This window comes from Alligator mississippiensis, chromosome 2 (genome assembly GCF_030867095.1).
Source record: "Alligator mississippiensis isolate rAllMis1 chromosome 2, rAllMis1, whole genome shotgun sequence".
Lineage (NCBI taxonomy): Eukaryota > Metazoa > Chordata > Crocodylia > Alligatoridae > Alligator > Alligator mississippiensis.
Genome location: NC_081825.1, coordinates 172,836,824 through 172,850,709, shown reverse-complemented (window position 1 = coordinate 172,850,709; position 13,886 = coordinate 172,836,824). Strand labels below are relative to the sequence as shown.

Below are 13,886 nucleotides of genomic sequence, written 5' to 3'. Positions count from 1 at the left end.
CTATGCTGTGTTCGATCAAAGAGTGAACCTGGTTCCTCCATGAAGACTTTCAGGAACTCCTGCACCAGTTGCTCTAGTTCAGTCCACTGAGTCTCAGATAGGTCCTCCCCCAGGACCATCAACGTGGCACTCTCTTTTTTCCCTACCTGGGGCCCAACTCTTCTGGATCTGGGTAAGACGCCACAAATAAGGCCTCCCTCTCTCTCCAGTTCTTCAACATATTAATGTGATATATCTGACGTGTCTTTCTTCTGCCAGGCTGCCACACTTGTCCACCAACCCTGTCTTCCAAATGACCTCATATAGCCCCTGTCATCAGGCCATTAACTTGGATACTTGTTCCAATAGTAAAACTAGTACCTGATACCTGATCTCAAAATGGTGTTCCTGTGCTGGACAGTTGTATGCCACAGCTTGCTTGCCCTGCCCAGCTCGCCACTTCTCTCTGGCAGCCACTTGCACTGCCTTTAGTTGCTCCTGAACTCGCAACACGTGGCTGACATGGTTTCTGACTGATCCTTTCTGCACCTCCCAGTCCTCTTTGAAGAGGTCTAATGCTCCTTGTGGTTGGTACCCATATAACAGTTCAAAGGGAGTGCTTCACGATACACAAACATCAGAGGGGCCAGGATCCTATCCTAGTATCTAGGATCCTTCCCTATGATTTTTTTTAACATGGGCTCCAAGGTTTGGTTGAACCACTCTACTAATCCATCCATTTCAGGGTGGTAAACAAGGGTTCACAGCCGCTTAATGCACAGCATTTTGCAGATCTCAGGGAATACCGTCAACATGAAGTTGCTGCCCTGATCTGTCAATATTTCCTTTGGCAGGCCCACTTGTGGAGGAACTACTTAAAATATTCACACAACTTTCACCATATTAATACATCTGAGGGGTATTGCCTCTGGGTACCTTGTGGAGTAATCCACTACCACCAGGATGTATTGATATCCAACTGTGCTCTTGATGAGGGGCCCGACAATGTCCACCACCACCCTCTCAAAGGGCTCTTTCTATTAGTGACAATGGTACCAGAAGGGTTTTTGGGGGCTACCCCGGACCTGCTAAATATTCATAGATTTATAGATTTCATAGACATTAGGGCTAGAAGGGACTTTGGAAAATCATCGAGTCCAGTCCCCCGACCCAAGGGCAGGAAGTCAGCTGGGGTCAAAGGATCCCAGAAAGATAAACATCCAAATGTTTCTTAAAGGAGTCCAGAGTAGTTGTCTGCACTACCTCTGGTGGCAGTCTATTCCAGGCCTTGGAGGCTCAGACAATAAAGAAGTTTTTCCTTATTTCCAGTCTGAAACGGTCTTGGAGGAGTTTGTGACCGTTTGACCTTGTCATCCCTTGGGGCGCTCTGGTGAACAGGCATTCCCCCAGATCCTGATATACACCCCTTATATACTCATAGGCAGTCACCAGGTCCCCCCTGAGCCTGCGCTTTTCCAGGCTGAAGAGTCCCATGGCTCTCAGCCTCTCGTCATAGGGCCTGTTCTCCTGCCCTCTGATCATGCACATGGCTCTCCTCTGGACTCTCTCAAGATTTTCCAAACCCTTTGTAAATTGTGGAGCCCAGAACTGGATGCAGTACTCCAGCTGCAGCCTCACCAAGGCTGAGTACAGTGGGAGGATGACATCCTGGGATTTGCTTGAGAAGCATCTATGGATGCAGGCCAGAGTTTTGCTCACTTTACCAGCTGCAACATTGCATTGGTGGCTCATATTCATCTTGTGGTCAATCATGACCCCCCAAGCCCCTTTCAGCCGCGGTGCTAGCCAGCATAGCACTGCTGAGCCTATAAGTGTGCTGCGGATTTTTCTTCCCAAGGTGGAGTACCTTGCATTTTTCGGTGTTGAACACCATCAGGTTTTTGTCCACCCACTTTCTGAGCCTGTCTAGGTTGGCCTGGATCACCAGCCTATCCTCAGGTGTGGACACTTTGCCCCAAAGTTTGGTGTCATAGGCGAACTTGGCCAGTCTGCTTCTGACACCAATGTCTACATCATTAATAAAGATGTTAAAGAGTATAGGCCCAAGAACGGAGCCTTGGGGGACCCCACTGGTCATGGCACACCATGATGATTTACTTCCATCTATTACCACACTCTGGGTCCGACCTCGGAGCCAATTCCCCAGCCACCAGACTATGATGTCGCCGAGGCCACAGTTGGCCAATTTTTCCATGAGGAGATCATGGGACACCAGATCAAAGGCTTTTTTAAAGTCAAGATCTATGATTCATAGATTCATAGATGTTAGGGTCGGAAGGAACCTCAATAGATCATCGAGTCCGACCCCCTGCATAAGCAGGAAAGAGTGCTAGGTCTAGCTGACCCCAGCTAGATGCTCATCTAACCTCCTCTTGAAGACCCCCAGGGTAGGGGAGAGCACCACCTCCCTTGGGAGCCTGTTCCAGACCTTGGCCACTCGAACTGTGAAGAAGTTCTTCCTAATGTCCAATCTAAATCTGCTCTCTGCTAGCTTGTGGCCATTGTTTCTTGTAACCCCCGGGGGCGCCTTGGTGAATAAATACTCACCAATTCCCTTCTGTGCCCCTGTGATGAACTTATAGGCAGCCACAAGGTCGCCTCTCAACCTTCTCTTGCGGAGGCTGAAAAGATCCAGTTTCTCTAGTCTCTCCTTGTAGGGCTTGGTCTGCAGGCCCTTAACCATACAAGTGGCCCTTCTCTGGACCCTCTCCAGGTTATCCGCATCCCTCTTGAATTGCAGCGCCCAGAATTGCACGCAGTACTCCAACTGCGGTCTGACCAGAGCCCGATAGAGGGGAAGTATCACCTCCTTGGACCTATTCGTCATGCATCTGCTGATGCACGATAAAGTGCCATTGGCTTTTTTGATGGCTTCGTCACACTGCTGACTCAAATGTAAATCTCTTGTCCCTTGTCCAACTAACATGATTTGCAGAAGTTCTGCACCTCTTGGTATATCCCTGGCCAAAGAAAAGAAAGAAGGAGCAGGTGGTCATGGATCTTATTGCTGTCTTTAGATGACCCCCCTTGGGGAGCTCATGCACAATCTTCATGAATGCCCCCCAGTACATTTTTGGGATGAGCAACTGAGCTATTTCTTCCCCCTACATGGGGCCTTGGTCCACCTGATATAATAAATCGTTTCTTACTTCAAACTGGGGGTATGCCTGAGCAAGGTCCGGGCACAGAACCGTATCATCATTATGGGCTATGAAGCCTTATTCATAGATCTGTCAGAATCCATCTTTGCACATCTGCTCCACCGTTAGCTGACTGCATTCAGTGATCTCGCTGATGTCCACTTCTGAGCCCCTGGTGGCCTCTCTGGCTTCGGAAGCTGTCCCACTTTCCCCACCAACCAAGCCCTCAGTCAACTTCAGGGGAGGTATCCCTGAAAGGGCCAAGAGAGAGTTCTCTTCCCATCACTTCTGTCATTAGTTCCCAAAACCATGGCCAATCTCAGCCCAGCAGCATGGGGTACAGCAACCATGGCACCACACATACTGGTATGATATGGGAGTGTCTGGCTGTGATCATCTGGATCCATACTCGGTCATAACTTGTTGGCTTTCCATGCAGACAGACCAAGGTGAGGAAGTCAGTTACTCATCCTGGGACTCCCTGCAATAACCCCTGCCATACCAGAGTTTGCTCGGACCTGTAATCTAGGAGGGTGGGCATCTGCTGTATTCCCACCTTAACTTTGACTACAAGGCGGGATAGGTGGTGCCCCTCACACCCCCTTGCCTCCTGGGGAATGACTCCCTAGCTGCTTTCCATTTCTTCTGTGTTCAGGAGTTTGCCCTTACTTGCTGCAGCTCCTGCCACCCTGGTGGGTCCTGCTTTCTCTGGCTCACCCCAGGGGCAGCTTCAGACAAAACGCCCGATGCAACCACACTGGAAACAGGCCCAGCTAGGATCATCCAGTGCTCATAGCATCCCATTTGTCCCCCTTCTCTCTTCTGCTTAGCGCCTTTCTCTAGCCTTGTTGCCAGGGCTTTCCTATTCCTGCCTCAACTCTTTTTCAGCCTGGCAAAGTCTTCCACAAGCTTGATTGCTCATTGGGGATCTGAGGTTTGTGTCTTTGCACCCCATCTTTGATATTGTCTTTCAAGTCCCATATGAATTGCTTTAAAACTATCCATTTTAGTAGCTCCTCAGGGGTTCTATCCCTGGGGCAGAGCCACTTGCTGGCTTCATTGTGAAGGAGAGGGCCCAGCCTGCATAGGATGATGGGCTCTGGCCTTTTCCTGGCTCTAAATCTGTACCTATGTATTTCCTCCAACACTTCTAGCCTCTGTAATATTGCCACTTTCACTTTATCATAGTCGTTAGTCATCTCTAGTTAGCTTGGGCCTCCCTTAACAACAGCATGCCAAAACAGGAGACCTATGTCTGCTTCTATTGTGAGTTCACAGACACCCTATGGAAGGCCTTGAGGAATGCCTCTAGGTTGTCCTCACATGTCATATACCCAGGAGTACTCAAGGAGGAACCAACTTCATTATAGGCAAACAGCCTCATCATTGTTTTCTGGTTCTTGAGCACCAGTGTCTGTAAAGTCTCTGCTTGGCAGAACTGCAGGTGCCTCCTGTCCTCGATCTTGGCCTCCCACTTCTATACCTGTTCATTAGCCAAAGCCTGTTGCTGGCCTAACAATTGCAACAGCTGCTCCATCTCCTTCTTTGTCCACAGATCATGCATACACCCAGGGGTCCTCTAAGGTGGACCCTGATCATGCATCTGTGGCCCACTGCTGATGTTCCTGGCCAATGCAACAGTGTAGCCATGTGGCGTTCCAGGGGGTGGCCATGATGCCCCCTGGTGGCCGCTCAGCCTTTTCCTAGTCTGCTGTTAGTCCACACTCCCCTTTACTCATCTGCCACACCTTGATATTACTTTGTTTTAAAAAAAGGGTTTCCCAAGCCTGGTCTTACTCTCTGGCTCCCAGGGCTAGATATGTGTTTTGGGGCACTTGGCCCTAACTCAACACCCGGATGCTTCAGGTTTTTATATTCTTCTTGGGACTCAGCCTTTCCTGGCCTCAGCTCCCTTTTTGTGTTGCTGGTGGCCGTAGCCTAAGCCTGCTGCACTGGACCTGGCTTCTGGGTCCCAGCCCTCTTTGCATTTTGAGCTCTCTGGCCCCACACTTTGCCTTGATCTGTGCTCTCTGGCCCCAAACGCTACCCTGTTCTGGGCTCCCCAGCCCCAAAATCTGCCATGCCCTGGGCTTTGGACTCTCTGGCCCTGCGCTCTGCCTGGCTCTGGGCTCTTGGGTCACAAAGTCTGGCCAGTTCTGGGTTCTCTGTCCCAACACTTTACTCTGCTCCAGGCTTACTGCTCCTTCATTATGCCTTGAGCCTGCCCCCCAGCAGGGCTCAAAGTGATCACGTGTCCTTAGGGTACTAATGGGACCTCCAGAATTTCAAACACACTTCTCTAGTCACCAACTGTAGAAATGATCCATGAGGGGTCCCTTTTCTGCCCATAAGTCTGTACCTGGGGGCTTGGCAGGCCCTGAGGTTTGCTCCCCCTATTCAGTAATGGGGCAGGGGCCCAGTTACATGTTGCACATGCACAAAGCCTGGGGCAGTGCAGGTGCCAGATAACTTCTGATCTAGAGGGGGAAGAGATTGTTATCGCTGCCTCTCCTCCTCCTCACCAATTTTTACAGGTAGGAAGACTGAGGCATGGAGCTACTTGCCTGTGGGTGTCTGTGGCACTGTGGGGAACTGTTCTCAGAGCCCTAGGGTCCCTTCCCCATCTTGGCTTCCCCCACTCCTAGACACCCAGCTTTACCCTGGGTACAAAAGCCTCTGCCCGCCCCAAGTCAAGACTCCAGCTTCTCTCATGCCACTGAATTAGCGTGCCAGAGCAAGAAAGCCACCCAACTGTGCTCTGAAACCCCCACTCAGGGACCTGACACCCACCTGAGAATCCAGTCAGTTCCCCTTACACCTTGCTGTTGGTCCATGGTGCTTTCCAAAGAAGGACAGTAGCACTAGCTCCACTTCCCAGGTGGGGAAACTGAGGCACAGGGAGGCAAAGTGACATGTTCCAGGTCAGCCAGTAGGTCTAGGGCCAAGCTGGGATATAACCTGCATCCCCAGGGAAGTGCTGTGGCTTCTAGGACATCCTACTTCTCTGTTAAACTACAGTGTCCTAATAGCAGGGTTATGCCAGAGTGAGGGCTCTGAGCTCTTCATAGTGGTCCCTGAGTCGGGACATAAATGCAAGATTACAGCATTAGCAATGGAGGTCAGACTCCCAGCTCCATCACATGCTCCTCCAGTGTCCTGGGGCCAGTCACTTCATCTTCTGAGGCTTTGCTCCCTATCTGTGCAGTGGAGGCAGGGGGGGAAAGTGGTGATGCTTCCTCCACTCTGGTCTCCTTCAGGGAGGTGGAGCACCAGGGGCATCAGAACCCCGGTCCCAGTGTGGGGCTCCTGGTTTCCAAAGAATAATGGGGGTTACTATCTTGTTTCATTCAGCGGGGAAGCTGGGGTTAAAGCAGGGGTGGGCAAAATATGACCCATGTGCCAGATCCAGCCCGCCAAGCACTTTTATTCAGCCAGCAGGGCCCTCCAACAAATTGTGCCCTGGCCAGCCCTTCTGCTCACGAGGGTGGGAGTGAGGCACCCACGTATACACCCACCACCCAAACATACCCTGTTGCCTCACTCCCACCCTTGTGGGCAGAAGGGCCTGGCCCAGCCAGCATGCAGCTTCCTGGCGGGGCTGCTGCTGCCGCTGCTGCAGCCCCCCAGGGACCTGCTCCACTTCCCTGGTCTCCTGCTGACTCTGGGCAGCCAGTAGGGAAGCAGCGGGCGCAGGGCTGCAGCTGGGAGGAAGCGCAGATGGTGGGGCTGGAGCCCATGCTCAGGGGGGTGTGGCAGCACGGAGCTGGGGTGGGTAGCATGTGGGTGTGAAGGAGGGTGAGGGGTGTGAGGACCCTCCACCCACTCCTCCATAGCGTGCAGCCCTGGCAGGTGGTGGCAGTGCCAGCAGCAGCAGGTGGGGTGCTCAGGGCACAGGTGCCCAGCGGGGCACAGGTGCCTGGCAGAGTGCTGGTGATACAGACAGCCTGGGGAGGCTACGCCCCTCACCCTGATGTGCAGTGCTGGCTGGAGTCACATCCCACCGGGCACCTGCACCCTGAGCACCAGCTGTTACATCATGGGGGGAATGTAGGGGGTCTGCCCCCATCCTGACCCCACAACCCCCAACATATACACAACCCCCCACACGCCCCACATCCTACCACACACCACGCATACACACCCACCATATATGCGCACACCACACATACCTCACAGACCACACCTACCCCAGACCACACCACCTACACAGACCCACCATACACACACACCACATACACATACCAACAAATATACAAAACTAAGAATTTGTGAGTTATTTTTCAGTCACCTCTATATACACTATGCAAACACAAATCATGACCAAGATATTTTTTGTAATAGAATTAAAATATTTTATAATAGGTGTTTGACTTTTAGCTTATGATTTGGTTTTATTCTGGATGTAGGATGGCAACCCCGCCCCCCAAAGTATTTTGAGGGGCAAGGTTAGGGGTGGGATTTCTGGTCCCAACATGGTGACAAGGGGGTGGGGCAACACAACTCAAGGGGCAGGGCCACCTCTGCAGCCCTCAGTAGCTCACCAAAACTTGTTAAGTGGCCCTCCGCCCAAAGTAATTGCCCACCCCTGGGTTAGAGGAAACATCAGCCTGATCTCCACCTTGTTAAAATAAATGAACAGGGGTAAGTCTGTGAGCCCCTTCCCCTGTTCACAGGAGGCCCCTGCTACCCTCCACGTCCTCTCCCAGGCCTGCAGCTGGCCCTCCCAGGACAGGATCCCAATCTCAGACCAGCTTAAGTAGAAGAAGGGGATGAAAAAGAGAAGACAGCATGTTTGTAAATGCAGAGGGGGGACCCCTCACCAGGAGTGGAAGTTCCCAATGGGGACCCATGGAGAGAACGCCTCCCCTGGGGGGGAATTTTCTTCCTATTTCCTCCCCCAAACTGCCCAGGTCACAAGGGGTTGAAATAACTGCTCCATTAGTACTGATGCTGCATTCAGCAGCTTTTGCTATGCAGGAGATGGGTCAGTGAGCAAGGGTACCTGGTCTGGGAATAAGCAGCCCAGCACAGAGTCTGTATGTGCTCTCTCTAGTAGCTTCACAATAGGCAGAAATGCCACCGCCTTTTCCACTGTCTCCCTCTTCTGGCCTGAAATTTTCTGCCATCATTTTCTGTCCTAACTTTTGGGTGGAAAATTGCAAAGAAAACCCACAATTTTTGCAAAAAGTGTCAGCTTTCCACTGAAAATCTTGATTTTTTTTTCTTTTTTCACCAAAGACCCTGGGAGTTGCCAGACTGGTTCCACATTGGTCTTGGAGCTTGTTCCCCTGGGCATAGAAGGGCAACACCAGGAGTCAAAGCAGTTATAAGAGTGCCATGACTAGTAGTTTTCCAGAGCCTTAGAGGCTGGGGCAAGAGGCTCTTGCCTTCAATTGCAGCAAAGACCAAGGTGGGTAGGTGGGTTGTGAGGACAGCCTTTCCCTGGCAGGATGGAAAAAGCCCAGACCAACATCTCCCTTGGAGGTGGTCTAAGTCAGTCTTTCTCAACAGTTTTAGATTCAACATGCCTCTCGTTAGACCCAAAGCATCCCTGCGTAAATGCCAGCTCTTAGCTTTCAGTCATTTTTTGGCTATGGAAAAATAATAGAGCAATTCTTCTGTTACAAAGAACTCAGAAAGACCATTAGTTCAGAATGGTTTTCACGCCATGGATTCCTATTTAAAATCGTATGTTTATCTTGCATGAGCAATGCACGCCTCCAGCAGTTGGAGGGGCATGGCTGCACTGGCGGTGGCAGGAGCACAACAGCAGGGGAGTGGTGAGTGCCGACCAGGTGTTGGTGACTACCCGCAAACCCGCCAATGGTGTCAGCGGCAGGGTGGTGAGCAGCAACTGTCCGCAGGTGCTGCTGACATTGTTGGCAGTGCCTTTTTGTAGGAGGTGCACCACCATGCTCAGGGGGTGCATGTGCATGTGCATGCTCCCCCTACGCGTTGCCCCTGTTATCTTGCAAATCGTGTAGGTCTATGTACATCAAATAGTGTTAATATTATGTTGGACTATGCAGCACATTTAAAATGATTTCATGGCACCCTGGTGGACAGGGGCAATGCATAGGGGGTGCACGCAGGTGCACATGCACCCCCTGAGCGTGGTGGTGCACCCACTGCAAAAAAGCACCGGCGGTGGCTGCAGGTGGTCGCCTCCCTTGGACCCCTTCCCCTCCCTGATGCTGACAGTGCTGGCAGCGTCTGCAGGAGCTCCCCCGCTTACCACCGCTACGCTCCCACTGCCACCACCGCACTCCCACCACTGCCATGCTCCCCCAGCTGCCAGGGGCACACACCATTCATGCTGGTAGACAATCACTGCTCTCAGTGCACTTGGTTCTGCTTAGGAGAAGGTGGGTTTTGGACATGGTGACTTTGCATGGTCCCCCAGAGCCCAATGAGCCCCTTGACTGAGGCATTCCCATGCCATAGAGGCTATTCCAACCTGCTCCTCTCCTCATTTGTAGCCCTGCTAAGTGCTGTTCCCATGCCACTGCAGCTCAAAGGGGCTCCAGCCTCAGGGAGCCAGGACCAGATCTGTATTCTGGTCCCCATGTCAGGGTCAGGTTTACCCTCACTTCCAGAGCCTGGCAGAGGGTGAGAGGAGATGCCTTCCTGAGCTGTGCAGTGCAGACCACAGGGACTGGGATCAGGCACCTACCAGGACATGTTCCTCCCTGATAGCCAACTCCAGACCCCAAGCCCATGGCCCTGGTCCACTGCCAAGTCCCTCCCAGGTTTCTCTTCTGGCCTGGAGCTGCACTGCAGGTTTTAGCCTAAGGCAGTCGAAAGACTTGCCCTTGGTCTGGAGCCCAAACCAAGGGCTACAGTCAGTCACCTACACTCATCAATAGAGGCTACCTTGAGGCCCCTAGGGGCACTCAGACACAGAGAGGAGAAGGGTCTTCTCTGCAACCATCCTGTAGACCAGAGGTTTCCAACCAATGGCCACTGGTCAGTACTGGGCCCACTGGCCAGTTCTGGGCTGCAAAGAGTTGGCAGCCAGGCTGCAAAGGGTTGGCTGCCAGGTCATGGCACAAGCCCCCTGCTCAGACCCCCATCTGTCCACGCAGGCAAGCAGCTTCTGCTGCCAGCAGTCACATGCAGGGTTAAAGCTGGGCAGCGGGGCAGCCCCAGGAAGGAGGCAGCCGGCTCTGCCACTCTTGTTCTGGTCCGCAATATAAAAAAAGTTGGGAACCACTGCTGTAGGCCAACAGCAAAGCCAGGAATCCAGGTGTCCTGGCAGCTCACCCCATGGGGTATACCAGAGGTATTATGGTTCAAGAATAGCAACAGTACAGAGCCAGCAGGCTGCAGAAACACAGCTGACATAAATCAATGCCCCGTTGCCAGGGGGTGCTGGGGATACGGCTGTTTTCTGCTGCTGGGAGGCTGTGGCCAGACAGAGCTGGCTTCCTTCTCCTCCCTGGCATCTCACCTCACCCATGCTTCTGGGGCTTCTGTTGAGGGCCGATGAGGAGTCCAGACCCGGCCTGCACCAGGCCAGATTTCTTCAGGACCCCGTTTCCCCCTGTGCTCTAGTCCTGGCTTGGGATCTGTCCAGCCCTCAGCCCAACTCAGAGCAGCTCCACAGCAGTCCCAACTGATGGTCACACAACAGCTCCTAACCACATTCATAACCAGTCAGCCACATGGGGCACTTTTACACGTGCTCCAGAGGTGTGTGTGGGGAGGTGGAGGGGCGCTTTAATTAGAGCGACTCTGAGAGCTGCTCTAATTAAAGCGCTGCAGCATCCTGTGTATTAGCATCCCCAGGCTTCAAAATGGCGGCGGGGGGCACTTGAACTAAAGTTTATCAAATGAGCTTTTGTTCAAGCATCCCTGCTGCCATTTTGAAGCATGGGGATGCTGATACACGAGACACAGGAAACTACTGGAGCATGGTAATTGCCACCCTCCGGAAGACTCAATTAATCGCATCTGCTCCAGTACACTATAATTACCGCATGCCAGAGCAGCCTCTGCGCTCGTGTACAGGCACCCATGATGGTTCTGCCACTGTGGAACCAGCCTGACCAGTTCTGCAGCCACCCAGCTCTTTGTGGGGCCAGGCATTGGTGACACATAGGGGTCATGCACCCCCTGAGATCGGCTGTGCACCCCTGGAAATGCTAGCTGCAAAACTGGAAGCACCAGCGGAAGTGCACTTCCAGTTTCACCAGTGGTAATTTTGGGCTTGGCGATCGGCTGCTCGGGGACTCCCCCCAGTCAGTGATCTGGTGCCCCCCCAGACTCGGGAGGCACCAGTCACCCATGGGGCCAGGTATCCCAGAATGCACTGCCCAAGACAGCACCAGTGGTCGTCGCTCTATCTGCCTGCTGGAGCATTCTGGGAGAGCAGCTGAGATTTTCTCAGTATACATTGGGGCAGACCATCAGGGTGGAGGTATGAATTGTGCTGGCAGCCTTACAGCCAGGCTGGACACCACTGCTGGGTTCTCAGGGTCAAGTGGACTTGGATACAAAACCAGCATTGCATTTGCAGCATGGACGAGCTCTTAGTTACTCTCAGGCACCTGCAGGTGCCTTTGTCTGAACACTGACCTTTATCTCCCTGAGCCTCAGCTGCTAAGATGCAGCTAGTGATTCACGCCTCATATACCCTCCTTGTGAGCTGATAGGCCTCATCCTAAAGGGCTCTAATCTTCCTGCAAACCCCACCCCCCCAGCCAAATCCTCTTACCCAAGATCGCTTTTGACTGTGTTAGGAGGTGCAATTGTTCATCACCTCACAGGATCGGACCCTTGGCTGAGCAGCAGGGCGCACAGCTGTGTCAGAAACACAGAAGCATAAACCAGCCTTAAGGTCATTGCACCTGCTTGGCATGATAGGGAGATGGGACTCTGGTTTGGGAGAGGAGACAGGTGGAGGTGTGCATTGAAACAGTGTCACTCCTCTCCCTGGACTCTGCCCCGCAGCTGTTCCCATTGGGTGGGTGTATACCAGGAGTGGGCCCTGGCATGGGTGTTGTTAGTTTAAGAGCCAAGTGATCAGGAGCCAGGAAGGCTGCCTCTCAATGCCTCCATTTCCCCTTCTACTACATGTCTTGAGTGTTCACAGTGAGCTCTCTGGGCAAGGACTGTCTCTTGTGGCAGGGTGGGGAGGTGCAAGTACACAACACAGCACAAAAAACACCCACAGGCTTAGTGGAAGCCTGTCAGTGCTACTGTAACAGCTCAAGCAGCATTGTCAGCACAGCAAGGGTGAAGCTCACTCACATGTATACCCATCAGCTCCCCACACACACACTCATCACACATATCCTACACCCACATCCATACTTTTTTCCCTCTGCACATCCACACACATACACACCTTACTCAAACTCACATCTTCCCAACACACACATATACCCACGCGGACACTAACACATAAACACTCCACAAATACATGCTGCACATGTTTTACGCACACACCACACATACCTCTCACACACCCCATATATGGACTTACATATACACCCCTGCACATACATCCAGCATCCATGCACAAAATCAGCTTCCCCACTAACACCCCAGTGTTCACACACTATCACATATGCACACTCCTAGACACAGACAGCCCCCTCACTAACACCCACACATACATACACAGACAGTCCCTTCACAAACACACACACACACACACACACACTCCACCCACACTAAACAGGGACCTGGACCTCTTCAGCCTCCTCAAGAGAAGGCTGAGGGGTGATCTTGTGGCCACCTACAAATTCATTAGAGGGGCACAGCAAGGGATTGGAGATGCTTTGTTCACTAGGGCACCTCTTGGGGTAACAAGAAACAACGGTCACAAACTGACAGAGAGCAGATTTAGTCTGGACATCAGGAAGAACTTCTTCACACTAAAGGTGGCCAGAATTTGGAATGGGCTTCCAAGGGAGGTGGTGCTCTCCCCTACCCTGGGGGTCTCTAAGAGGAGGCTAGACATGCACCTGGCTGGGGTCATCTGACCCCAACACTCTTTCCTGCCCAGGCAGGGGATTGGACTCGATGATCTGTTGAGGTCCCTTTTGACCCTAGTATCTATGAATCTATGCACTTCCACCCATGCTCTTTGAGGTCACTTAGCCTATTCAAAATCATACCTGGAGAAAGCTAACACCTAGGTCCTCCCAGGGCAGAGGGACCCTTCCCCCCAACCTCCATCCCCAGGGGCTAAAAGACTCAGGGAGGAGCATAGAGGACTCTTTGTACAATCAGACCCAAATTACTTATCACCATTACACCTCACATGCCCTCTGGACAGGGCATATTCCTCCCAGGAGGTTGTAAGAAAGAGCCCCCAGCCCTTAGGACACCAAGCTACCACCTACCCAGGCAATAGACACTGAAGCAAATCCAGGACATCCAGCCCCTTGATCTCTGCTGTCTCCACAGGTATGTCCAAATGGTATTCAATGCCCTCCACAAGAGCTAGGATAAACCTGGCTCAGCCCAACCTGGGGAGGTATGGTGGGACCCCAGCTGTGGGAGTCAGGAGTGGTTCTGGCCGTATTTAGTTGCATGGGCACAGGCTCCAGCAAGGGGCTCCCATTCCTGAAGACTTCCCCTGGAAGGGACTGTCAAGTTACCTCAGAACTCATCTCCACTGCCTCCTCAAGTTATAATTCATTTTGCCCCAGCCCATGACCCATCCACAAACAGAAACAATCCCATCCCTTGAGTCGCCTGGTATAGGCTACCCCTCTGGTAAGCAGAATGCCACAG

The 13,886-nt window shown here is 52.4% G+C and overlaps 1 protein-coding gene across 1 annotated transcript in view; it reads left to right on the top strand.

Annotated features, from left to right (window-relative positions):
- The window catches only part of P2RX3 (purinergic receptor P2X 3), a 34,495-nt gene that overhangs the window by 10,528 nt on the left and 10,081 nt on the right, over positions 1-13,886 (top strand). The window lies entirely within an intron of this gene.